The sequence below is a fragment of the Saccopteryx leptura genome, chromosome 1, assembly GCF_036850995.1.
Source record: "Saccopteryx leptura isolate mSacLep1 chromosome 1, mSacLep1_pri_phased_curated, whole genome shotgun sequence".
Lineage (NCBI taxonomy): Eukaryota > Metazoa > Chordata > Mammalia > Chiroptera > Emballonuridae > Saccopteryx > Saccopteryx leptura.
The window spans coordinates 276,507,258-276,521,198 of record NC_089503.1 but is presented as its reverse complement, the minus strand read 5'-3'; the positions used below and the strand labels follow the sequence as shown (position 1 = coordinate 276,521,198).

At 31.9% G+C, this 13,941-nt stretch overlaps 1 protein-coding gene across 13 annotated transcripts in view; it reads right to left on the bottom strand.

Annotated features, from left to right (window-relative positions):
- The window catches only part of SOX5 (SRY-box transcription factor 5), a 1,089,507-nt gene that overhangs the window by 379,593 nt on the left and 695,973 nt on the right, over nt 1-13,941 (bottom strand). Inside the window, exon 1 of one of the 13 annotated variants that reach the window (XM_066354471.1) lies at nt 4,471-4,526. The exons of the other annotated variants lie outside the window; for them this stretch is intronic. The gene's annotated coding sequence lies outside the window, so the exon portion shown is untranslated. Of the gene's footprint in view, nt 1-4,470; nt 4,527-13,941 lie in introns of those variants that run through there. 13 annotated transcript variants of the gene reach the window in all.

Genomic DNA, 13,941 nt, shown 5'->3' with positions numbered 1-13,941 from the left:
TCTATTTTTCACCACTTTGCCTGTTTTTTCCAAGATTAATGCTAATGATATAACTGACTACATGACAAAAGTTCTTTTCAATTGTTCTGTAATTTTTTCCCTTAATAGTCTAATACTCTATGCTGAATAAGATCTAATTAATTGTATGACAGCACAATTCCTAGTATGTGGTTGGCACTCAATCTATTTTTTTATAAATAAATTAATGAATTGAATGAGTATCTTCTTCATGCCAGGCATATGACATTTGTATTATGGGAAAACGGGCAATTTAGATATGAAGACCCTTCTGGCTTACCCTTAAAGCAGTAAAGTTTAGATGAAAATCAAAAGATATATACCTACTCATTTATTCATTCACTAATGAAAACAAATGTGCCTTTAGATAACAACATGATTTAATTACCCATAAGAGTATTTTGAGGTAAATTACTTTTTATAACTCTTAGTACTATAATAGACACTGTCTTGTTAAAATAATCAGAGGGCACTTGGTACAAATTATGAGAATTCAATAGGATAATGAAAGATGGATTAGATGTCAATAGACAGGGAAGAAGAGAAGAGTATAGACAGGAGAAATGACAACAGAAAATTGAAGAAATTTATGCAATGGTATGGAATAGTGAATAGAAAGGTAGGGATCCCATGATCATGACTCTTGGTAAATCTAAGCTTTTTTAGATAGCTAAACAAAATTTTGAAATTGGTACTGAAGACAGACAAAAGTGTTGATTGTGAGTCACACAATAACATAATAAAAAATCATATTTTTGGAAGAAAAATTCCTCAGAAATTGGAAGGTTTAGGATGAGAAACAGAGATGGAAAAGAGGATGAGATATTTCAAAGGTAAAGAGACTACTTGAATGTATAGTTTAAAGAAAACTATTAAGAGACATATATAAATTAGAAAGAAAGGCAAATTTGGAGGGAAATATAAAATTCAGTTTAGAAATAAATCTTTGTTGTATGCAGGACTTTGAAACAGAAAGAGCACATAACCAGAAAATGCAGGACTTCTGTGGCAGTAACTAAGGCCATGTAATCTTTTACACATAAGTAGAGTTAACTTATAACTGTAATTATTTCTCTTTGACTTGTTCCATAATACTCCAAGTCAGTATTTTTATTATTCTTGTTGTATTAAAGATAAAACTGAGTCATAAAGTGGTTAAATACATTCTGTTACACTATTCAATCTTTGTCCTACCATAGACAGCAATCAAGAACAGAAATGTCTTTCCAAGGGGAAAATCAGTAGAATACCAAGCAGAGGGGGAGAATGATCTGAATCTTATAGTTCACCCCAGTTTGGTATATCAGAGCATAAAACAGATTGAGCAAGGAAGACAGATAGAGAAGTCAAAGTGATAAAGCAGCTTAATTATTTTCAAAACAATTTACAAAACTAAATATTTTGAATATGAACTTTAAAAATTTTGGATCATGATATTTATATAATTTATAACTCCCATTAATTGCTCTTCTAAATATTAGTTTTATATTTACTCTCTCATGTTAAATTTCAAACTTAGCAGAACACTTTTAAAATGACTAGAAATATTTGATTTGCTATAATGCCTTATGGGAACAACACATATGGAATATTACAAAATAAAATAATAATTGACAATTCTTCGTACCCAAAGACTATACATACTTCTTTCCTAGAAGTAATGTGCTTCAAATTTTTCTAGCAACAAGACCATTTGTTCAGGACATTCACATTTACCTTTCTGGTTCCTTTTGTAATTAATGTTGACATGAGAAGGCTAATTAAGATTAGGAATAAAATGCAACAGCTCACTAAAGGTATATTCACAACACAATGTTACCTATTCAATATGTAAAATCAACAGAGATATTTAGCATAAATGGATAGGTTTCTATTTAAATGAATGAGACAACCAACATTTCTACTATGTTTTTTCTTCTATTATAAAATATACAATTTAGTATATCACTTTATTAAAGAAAAACATCAGTGTCATTACCCTTATTTCAATTATTATTCATATCTTATGGTTTATCCTTTTTCTTTATAACATGTTTTGACTATCTTCATTTTTCTATTAAGTATAGAGTCCACTTGTATTTGTCCTGTGAATATTTCATGTATACCTTATAACCAATTCTGTCATATATAATATTCAGAAGCCTTTTAAATAGAAAATTGATGTGTGGTAAACATGTAGTCTTAACATTTTTCTTTCTCTAAATCCTCTTTGCCATCAATTTCTGATAGAGAATATGCCAATTTCCATAGTTCTATGCCTATTGCTTCCCACAGATAATGACCTCATTCATTATATTATTATTTAGAGACATGAACAGGTTCATCAGATCCTGGTATAAACTATAAATGGAAGTAGAAAAACAGATTTTATAGAAATATAAAAACAGATAACAGACTAATAATTAAGACTAGATTCCCTTTTAATCCCTACTATACATTTCACCAGAGTAGACACTTATTTCTACTAGTATTAAAAACAAAACTTACCATAACACTGAAGTCTAAAAATAAAAGTAATTTTTGAATTACAGCTACTTAAGAAGAAATTTATTATTTTTTTCTGTAATAAAATTTAATAAAAAATGTAATTAATATTATAAAAGCTTAAATTGCAGTAAAAAAACTGTGTTAATTAAAAATGTAGTCCAAGAGCTTTCACCTTTATCAAGGCTGTTGCCTGTGTATATCTAATCATATGTTTAGTTTCTCAGATGTTCTCTGCATTGAGGTCAAGTAGTTCAGTAATTTTTCATTTTTCTAATAAGAATAGAATTACCTCTAACTTGAACACCACCTTTTTGCCCCTTCCACTTGCTAGCATCTCTGCTCTTACCTAAGGAAATAGCTTTCCTTAGATTTGTCAAAATCACCAGAGTCAGAAAAGAAGGGAAAGATTTAGAGGAGGAAAAAATGAAGAGGTACAGGGTTCTACATAAAATGTATAGAAAAGGAAAAAAATCTGAAGTTAAAGATAAGAAAAGAATCAGAAAGAGAACTTAATTCTTGTCAGTACCTGAAAGAAATGAGTGTTTCTTCAGTAGTTTGACACTGGCTATTTCAGAAGTGCTTGAATTCATGTAACTAAAGTATACCATAAAGTTAACTTTATAATTTTTTTTTTCTAAACAAGGGAGACAAATACCAAAGGTAAGCATTTACAAGTAGTTTATGATAGCAAAGTCCCATCCCTACAATAATTCAGAATTCAAAATTGTTTTCCTTTCTACTTTCTTCTCTTACTGTTTCACTAAAAATTGTAAATTATTAAAATTTATTCCAAACTTAGAATGTGTATTATTGGATGAAAACCCCAAGAAACTTTTATAAATAATAAGATTGTTTTATTATTAATAACCTAATAGCTGGGCTCTAGAGCCCAAACTTACCAAAAGAAATGCATCTGCCAGCTACAAATTCTCATCTTTACATTTTGTTGTGTTATTTTAAAACTAATCCATACTTAGTGCTGAAAACAATAATATTCCCGATAAGTTAAAAAAGGAACAAAGATGATTAAATTTAATTAAACTCTAACCATTCCATAGTGTTCTACTACTTAGAAAAAGTAGAGTTCATTATGATTCTGACAAGCTGGAGGAAATCAGGTTGGGGAACTTTAATGACTGGTGAATACAAAGTCATTTTCATAAAGAGAAGAGCTAATAAATGTTTTTTTACCGAATTCGAGAATTTTTGAAAAAAAATTATCAAAACTTTTCTTATGGTTTGCTATACAAGACTATGACAATAAACACTCTTTACTTAAAAAATAGCTTACTATTATTTGACTCAATAATTTTTTATAATTTATTTATCTCAAAACATCTATACTTGAATTATTAAATATTGATTACACAGTCTTTTTAATCATCAAATCACACTAGATATCCATCATACCTATTTAAAGAAAACACAATAGAAATAATTACTACCTTTAAATGTTGAAGATAAATTTCTTTTAAGTTGTAAGTAAATGACCAAATGAGTGCAGAATAAAGAAGAAAATCATAAATGCCAATTTGCTGTAAGTACTTAATTCATGTATTGTTATATAATTGTCATTAATCAGAAACAAACAAGAAAATGTTTAACCTTCCACTATCTACAGGTTAAAAATGTCAAGATCCTTTTGTTCTGATTATTTGTAAATTACTTTGAATGACCCAGCATTAAGGTTTGTGGTTCTAAAAACTTGTAATTATAGTTAGAGAGGGTATACTTTTTAAGGAAATAAAAAGCTTTTTCCATTTGAGCATGGGTTTTGCCTTTCTGACAGCTCTAAGTCCACAGGATGTGGAGGGATGATTTAAATTTTACATCAAAATTGTGACTGCACTAGACTTTTTTCTCCCTTCTCAAGGGAGGCATTGTTCTTGCCTTTCCATAACCAGGCGTGACAGCGCCAGACTGGAGTCATACGGCTGGTCTCTGAGTCAGCGTGAAAGTGCTCACCTCCTGAGTTTCCCCAGATGCTCGGCTCCTTGTAAGTCTGAAAGCTGAGCACTGAGTAGCCACATACTCCATTCCTGGGACAGATAGAGAATTGGAGGGAAAACCTAGAGATTAGCAAAAACCACCTCTTCCAGTACATGCTGTACAATTCTACTAATAACAATAAGAAGACACAATAACAACAAAAATCCACTATTTAAGATAAGTATCATTTACCTAAACCAAATGTTAGGATAATTTTTTTAATGAGTAATTGTGTGTTTCTGGTTTAAAGAAATAGTGTTAAAATCAGAAGCCTTTTGGATTTTTCTCAGACATGTGGTTGCCACATGTATCAACTTCAGGTTGTAGACAACTGGATAGAAATAGTGAGAGACTATTGTATGAAATACATGTCTATTCTCAAGATCTATACAAAGGTAATTTCAAAAATTGTTTATAGAATCTCTGCAAAGGGGTCATCTTTACAGCTCTCAATCAGAACAACTGCTAGTGAAATGGAGATTATTCAATTTCTATTGTTCTATCCTTGAATGAACCTTTCAGGGAAGTTTGATAGTATCTATGTCTTGTGTATATGTGCAACCCAGTGTGTGTGTGTGTGTGTGTATGTGTGTGTGTGTGTGTGTGTGTGAGAGAGAGAGAGAGAGAGAGAAGCAGAAGGAGGAGGAGGAGGAGGAGGAGAAGGAAAAGGAGAAAGGAAAAGAAGACTTTCAACCCACAATGATCTGTTAATGGGAATTAATATTCTTTTTTATGGAACCCTTCTATTAAGAACTGAACAGCTCCATTTTAATTTAATTCTAATCACACACTAACAGATTTTATCTACCATAAATATCAAACTATTTGGTTGCAAGTTTTGCGAATTATAAAGGAAAAAAAGAAGTAGATACAAATTTCTTCCAATGTGTTAATCCATAAAAAAATAAAATAAAAAAAGAAGTGCAACACGTAACTATTATTACTAGAATGAGTAGTACTAACCTGTCATTTTTGTATTCTAAAATAATGTCCATCACTTTTTTTTTCATGCTATCCTCACGAAGATGTATGTATATTTACATATGTTCATATGTAGACATTTACATGGATGTGTTTTTAATAACCTAGAAAAATAGTGCACTATTTTCATTATATTCACAATGAAAGAATATAGAATTTAATTCATAAACATCATTGGTCAGATGAGGTGCATATGCAAAAAAAAAACAAAAAACCAGTTTACAAAGCAGAAAAGAAAATCTATTTAGGCTTAATGATATTGACCCTCTGTAAAAATATCATTTCATTTATTTTAATGACTGTCATTTTGACTCTCCCAGGAGACTCTCCCTTTGGCAAGACCTAAAACAGGAAATAAAATTTTATTTTCCAAAATAACCTTAATACTTATTTTGAGCCTCCCTCCTTGTCTCCTTATCTGAGCATCCTCTGAAAAGCCCACCCCACCCTTTTGCTCTCCCTCTCCCTTCTCACATTACTGGCTAAGTCTAAATAAATAGCAAATTGTTCCATAATCAAAAGTGACTTATTCTTAGCATGGTGCACGTCTTGAAATAAAATCTGTGGCATGTTTAATTTATTTAGGATCTAATAATGATGACAAAAATAATTAAGTAACCAATCTTGTTTTAATTTCTTTTGTTTTCAAAGGTTATTGTGAAATCAAGCAAGTTAAGCCTTGAAAAGCAAACCTCTAGAGAATGGTGTGCTGTTTTGTTGTGTTTTTTCCCCCTAGCAGAAATGAGAATGGAGGCTCACAACTAAAAGGAGTACTGAACATCAACATCAGCTAGGTTGAGACTAAGTAGTAGTTCAACGAAGAAAATATTATGACCCCTACTCTCTTTGAAAACCAGATTACTCTGACAAGAAAAAGTTTCTACTTTGCTAAATTCTGGCCCAGTTAGGCGACTCCCTCTTTCTTTTAGCCTCATACAGACTTGGTTGCAGTCTGTTTCGCAAACAACCATTGAAAATGAACAAAGTAAAAAATATGTTGTAATATTCAAAATAGACAGCAAAGAACATATATACTGTGCACAAATCTTTCCTAGGACAACAGCTTCTGATGTGCAAAGTAGGCATACCAGGCAAAGAAAAATTTTCTGAACTTCCTGGCAAAATGAAGAATCTGCCGTTATAATTGTGTGAAGTCCAAGAGTAAGGGTGCAGTGCCAAAGACGATGAGCATCTATCAACCCAAACTCCAAAACAGCAGGATGTAGCTGTGGCTGATGTTATAAGAATGCTGAGCCTCTTCATTGGTTCCTTTCATGCCAAAGCTTCTTTGCTTGGATGAATATGAATTAAATCCATAAGCTTTCTTATTTTTCTAGCTTGACCTCTAAACTCATTTTACATCTTAACTGTTTATCTTCTTCCCCCATTAATCTTTCTGGTTTTAGCACATTCCCTGTTGTTTTAGGGGGAAAAGAAGCCCTAGAGCATGGTTCATGCTGCCACTGTGGACAAGTTAGGAATGTTAGCTGTTTTCTATAAATGGGTACAAACTGCTCAGCAGTAACTTAAAGGCTACCCGTTTCCTGCACCTGAAATAAAAATTCAAAGGATGTGGCATATACTGTAGAGAAAAAAAATCATCAAATGCTTATGAAGGTATGATGTGTATAAAGACACAAAATAATCCCAAATACAAGGTTTACACTGGAGTTCAAACCGGGCTAAAAGTAATGTCACTATCAAATTTCCATTATAAAAACGAATTTTAAGTATGTCATATAGATACACTTTTTGAAACAAAAAGCGCTTACTATTTCCTTTTTCAATCAGTTATAATCTAAGCACACACAATGTAGATTACTGTATTGGTAAAATAGAAATGTCTAATTTTATTATACTTTCAGTCAGTAATATAGTTGAGTCTTCTCCCAGTCTGTTCATTATAATATAGTATATTGACAAGAAATTTTACTGGTTAACACAATCAATTGACTCATATCATCAGAAAAACCTGCCCAAAATTTTTAAAGATGTTCACTTTATAAATACATAAAAGAAAAACTAATCAACCCAAACAAAACTGAAAAGGGGGCATTTGCACTCCATGGAATGTTTACCATTTGCTGTTTTATAGGTCCTCTGCCATATTTTTTGCTGGTCTGTAGTGTTTCCCCCAAAGCTCAACAAAGACCCAGCTGTATAAACCTGTCCTGTCAAAGAACATAGTTCAGGGATGGATAAAACAGGGAGGGGTGTCTAAAATGCTGACCACTGTCTGAGCTTATGAGGAGAAAGGAGCCTTGATGGAGAAAAGTAATCACCCATTGCTGTTTTTTTTAAACCTCATTACCACATGCTAGAACATTTTTTCCCACCACCCAAACACCCCCATTCCAATCCCCTGCAACTGAGAGACCTTTGTGCTCTGAAGGGAACACAGTTCTCTCCAACCTTCCTTTCCCTTCTCTTCTTGTTTTGTTCTTGTTTTTCTTCTGATAGCAAGTTTATGAAGGCATGATCATTTAAGCACTTTTTAAAAGACTGGTTTCTTCTTCATTAAAACATCCACATATAGTTCTGTGAAAACAATTCGAATGGCTCTATAAACTTATTAGCTATCAATATAACTAAATATTATCAACAGCTTTGGAATTCAAGATAGTTATTTCTGCTAAAGATTCCAGAAGAATATACAGTCCTTTAAAAGCTCCTAAAACATGTATAATTGAAGTAGCATGAGTGCTGGAATCAAGGTATATAATTTACATTTTAAATAACGTTTTCTGTAGAATACACATCTCAAAGAGGGCTGGCTATGTGTACACTCAGTGCGGCAATTGTGAGATACGGTTCTGAAGTTTGAAGGAAAGTTTAGACTGAGCTAATTAATCCTTTCAAAACCTTCCTCTCATGTGTCCAAGAACATCAAACTGTGAGGATGATTTTCCAGAGACTTAAATACGCATTTCCTATTTTCACATTTGTCATTCTTATACACTATGCTGACATTATTTATAAAGGACTGAAGCCAAATTCCACACAAAGAGAGCTACCATAACTGCATTTAAAGAGTCAGTGAAATGTATTAAATGTACAAGGAAGTCTCTGGGCAAGAGCCACCAGAAGCTATATGGAGAGAGCTGTATCATCTGTGAAGTTCTATTTCAGGGTGTCCTTTGAGGTTGAGACAAATACTTGAGGGTTATTAAAGCCTGTATTTATCCAAAGATGACTGCAGCTACAGTGTAGTATGAGTCTTCACACTGTCAATGACCTAAAGGGATCACCCTTTTGCAGATGGGGTAGGATACGATTCCATTGCGAATCTGGGTACTTTTCTATAAACTGTATAATACAATACATAGTTCTGCTTAGAATAAATGATGTTGCTTTCCAAGTTGATCTCTCTCCATACTCACAGCTGGTATAGGTGCTAGAACAACAGGCACTGTCCTTCCTACTTGCTTCACGCAGTAGTGCACTTTTAGGAATAATTAAACAGTTCTCTTTTAATAAACATTTGTGTCTGATTTAAAAAGCTGAACATATCAAAGTGTATCAAAAACAATACCTGCCAATGTCATATTCCAATCATCATACAGAAGTAGAATATACAAAATAATAATAATATATTCCACTGTGAAAGAGCAACAATTGAAAACTCATTTCTTGCCTGACCTATGGTGGCGTAGTGGATAAAGCGTCGACCTGGAAATGCTGAGGTCGCCGGTTTGAAACCCTGGGTTTGCCTGGTCAAGGCACATATGGGAGTTGATGCTTCCAGCTCCTCCCCCCTGTCTCTCTCTCTCTCCTCTCTCTCTCTCTCTCTGTCTCCTCTCTAAAATGAATAAATAAAAAAATAAAATAAAATAAAATAAAAAAGAAAACTCATTTCTTTATTATCATGAACTTCTAACCTTGCCTTTCCTTAATATGCTTAGGAAACTCTCCAGAAATAATTGTGGATAATCTATTCAACAATTGTAAAATCTACCAAAATATTATTATAAAAAAATAAACCAAACAATGAAAGATAGCACAACTCTGTAATATCTTAAGAAAATTAATAATAATTTAAGTGATTATTTTAGGTAAAACAAATTATTTCAATATATGCTGTAAAATGTTTCCTCCAAAAAAATTAGTAACATTTAAAATTTCTGTTGCTTTTATTTAAAACAAGCTTTTACTGAACATTGTTGACAGATCTACACTAAGTACATGTTCTTTCTTCTAACATTTTTTCATTAGGTTTTTTTTTCCTCTTAGCACTTTCTTTACATTATCATCTTTTTGTAGGCTTGGCAAATATTTTATGATTATTCTAGAAGAAAACACCATATAGAATCACTGCTCATTCCAAAAACACACATAGGAGAGATGATATCTTGTTCTCCCAGGATATGTTTCCAGTGGTAGACTATCAATTTTTACTTTGGTTTTTACTAATTTCTTCATATAAAGGCTTAAAAAAGATAGTGTGTTATCATACTTCCAAAACAGCTCAGTCTAGAGCAGTTTGATCCAGCACTTCAGTCTTTTTCATATAGGTAAGGCTACAAGAAAGTAACTTAATCTCCAATGTATCTGAGGCACCTTCTAAAGGAGTCACATTTGTAAACAGTTTGTGGGAGAATATGCAAAATCAGTCTTGAGCTCACAATATATTCATTTTCTATCAACTATTGTTGGTGCTAGCTGTGTAATCAGGCCTTAAAAAATGATAGAAGGAAAGCAGGATGTACAAGCTGACTGTGTTTTAAACTATTTTTTTAGTATTTTGTTTACAAATACTTATCCATCATAATAAAATAAGACATAGTTCTCGATTATTAATATTCTATAACTTAGTCCAAGATCCTTTAGTAGTTTGAATTGATTTAGGTCAAATCAGCATTGGCTTAGCTAAATAAACATTGAGATAATCTAGAAGCAATTGTTTCAATTTTTATTTCTTCAAAAATAATTTGGTGGAGAACAAAAAGAATGAATTGAAGGAAGAGGCACAGACATTTGAGTAATAAGAATAATCGTGTATATAAGAGTAGTAAAGCACAGGCCCTTATTGATTTTCAAGGATCCAGATATTTTTAAAATCAACTACTATTATCATTACTAATTAAAGAATTGCTTTTTTTTTTTTCAAATCTGTGCCAGTAGTTCATGTTTATCTTTATTCAATCTTTGCACAACTTTTGTACTACTGGAAGTAATCTACTTGAAAATATATACTAGATTTAAGTACAAAACCTTACAATCTTGTCTTTATGTCTAATACTGAAACCCATCTAACAGACTTTTTAATCCAGAAGAAACTTTTCAACCAAAGCCAAAGTAAACTGATTCACTTTGGATTTTGAACTTTGTGAGTTACTCACTTTGAATTATAAACTCTTGGAGGCACAAATAACACTCATTTTTTAATCTAACGCATAATATTGCATAGGGCATAATAAACCAAAGTGGAGGAATGTGGGTAGAAATTAAGAGCTTGACTTTTGATTAATTAAACCGGAGTCATAGTTATGCTATTTCCTAGCTTCATGACCTTGACTATTACTTAACCTCTCTGAGTCTGTTTTCTTACTATAAGAAACATTGGCTGCATTTTGAAGGAAGTAAATACGTACATATAAAAGCATGTAACCCTGAATCAAACACATTATATGTACTGGATAAAGGCTACCACCTATTATTGTTATTTGGAATTAAATTGAAGAGTTGAATCTAATTTGAACAACTCAGTTGTAAAGCATAGTTAAGATTAGGGTAAGACCCAACTAATTAGCTATGAGAAGCCATCTGTGTTTATTTGGACCTATAAAAAAGAGCCAAGAGTTATTTTAATATTTCTATACAGCCATTTTTTAAATTTCTTAATTAAAAAATAAGATTTAGATTTACTGCGCTAAGCTAAGATTTCTGAATCTCACTGGAAAAGTGAGTAATCAAGCTCTACTATCTGGCAATTCAGCGTATCTGGCTTTCAAATAAATTTAGTTTCGAACTAGGTTCAAAGAAATCACTCTGAGTGACACTGAGAAGTATGCTAGTGTCTTTCTACTACCAATGTACGGAAACCTTAGCCCAGTGCTGGGAAGTCAGAATATGGCTTTTGCTGCATGATATTTATTTCCAAACAACTTATATAAAATTGGTTCCACCTGCTTCTTGAAGGTAAGGTGAATCCCTTTAGGATAAAGGGAAGTAGTACATGTTAGTAAAAGATTCAGTCATTGTAAAAGTTTCAGAAGAAACTTCTATTCACATAAAAAGATTCCCCATTCTAAGTGTAGGACTTAAGGTTCCCAACAAAGAAATCGGTTTCAATCGTAAAGAATAAATGTGGGAGACAGGTGCATGGTGTCTCTGGATGTACTGCACTAGCATTGGAAAACACTCAAGTTTGGCTTCAATTGATACCTAGCATTTTGTATGGCCATCTGAGCACCATGAGGCTGAACCCTAAAAAGGATACTTTTCTGACCAAAGAAATCAAGTTATCAGAAAAGAGTGAAAGAAAAATAAACACTTGTAAATCAGTAAAAATTTTCTTTTCAATCTCTGTAACTATTCAGCTACTGAAACAATTGATGAACAATGTTCTTTCCTTATATATTATCAACAATAATTTTAGCCACCCCCATTCCCAAAATAACCATGTAGTTCACCTAAAAACATTTGGCACTTCTAATAAAATGTTTTAAAACAAAGAAATATAGTCACAAACACTACAAGAGAAAACAATTGAGTTAGAATCATCATTTGGCAAAAGAAAAACAATCTAAAATGTAAAGGTGTAGGTAGATGTCTTCTGGCTATCTTCAAAAAGCAGACTAAAATAATAGCTACTTCAAAATGGCATGATGTCAAGATAATTTAAACACCACCAATTACTTGCCATATGGACTCTATCCCCTCAGCTCGTGGAGTATTTAGAAACTATTCAGAATTAATAAGCACTGCTGTCAGAGTACTGTCAAGAAAGCTAAACCCTCAGTTATATTTTGGAGGTACTGTGGACCAATATAAGAAATAGCAAATAACTATAATCTAAGGAAAATTAATACATTTAAATTATGTTGTCTGTTAGACTTTTGTGTTACTAATATTATTTTAATTGGAAACACTGGGTAAAAATGTTTTATAATAAATAATAAATGAAGCTTTTCTGACTCTTGGAAATCCACAGAGCATTTTCAAGGAATGTGTTATTAGAAATCCCACTTCAGTGTTAACCTGGGCATCAATCCCCTAGTTACCACTCAAATTCAGATCTTAAATATTTCTACCAATTCGTGTGGCAATTTCTGTCTATGGAGGAATTTCTACCAAAAATTTTTTGAATACATAAAAATGTGATAACTTCTAGAATATTCTACATGGATTTTTGTACTATATGCAGCACACAGAGCTCACTATAAGTAGAGATCAAAGAAAATTGTTGATACATAACCTTCACACTTTGGCAGAGGTATGTTTTGTATATATTTTGTGTGGCTTTAGAGGACATTACCAGGACTATTTATTTCATTCATATAATATATATTGAAGGCCTGTTATATTGCTAGGGTGCCATATCCTGTAAAAACTAGCATATAAGCAGATAATTAAATACTATATAATATACAAAAGATTTACAAATAGTGATTAGAAAATAAGAGTTAAAAACAGAAGTTAAGAGAATATAGCCTCAGTATTAAAAAGAATCTCCTTTCAGAGACAACCAAAAATGGAATTGTTTGTCTAATGAGATAATGAGTGCCACAACATTATAAGCATCCAAACAGAAGACAGATCGATCACATATCAGAAATGCTATTGAGAGGACTCATACATACCTTTAAAAGGCTGAACTACTTGAACTTTATGAACCCTTTCAATTCATTAGCATTTTATTTTTCTTAAAAGAATGAGTATGATTTGGTAATATTTTTATTCGGTATATAGTACAGTGAACAAAAGAGTTTAATGGATCTAAGATGTTAGTAAAAAGTGTTGGAAAATGTAAATTATAAGAGTACAAATACAAATCTTCATGAGAACCAATCAACAGACACACAGGGTAGAACAATAGTAGATTTACAGTTGTTTGTATAGAAAATAATACAATAATTCATAAAAAAATAATATAAGAATAAAATGTTTTACATACCCCCAACTGTAAGCTTACTTTTGACCTATCCTATATACTATGTAATTATGGGTAATTCTTCATGACTGCTAATGTGACTCTTTTATAATTTGCACAATATATGTTCTTTCAGTTTTAAAGTAATACAAAAAAAGGGTAATAGGTTATATGAGTTATATTCTAAGACTGGTGGTAGATTTAACATGATCACTCTTTCTTGATTCTTTTTTCAAGCCACAAGCATATTTTTTTGTTTAAAATAAACATAGGGAGACATATGAATATATTATATGCACATTTTATGCCTACTAACAATAAAGCACTAGCATTTTATTTAATTTATGTTTTTCCATTTCCTAATGAACTTTCAG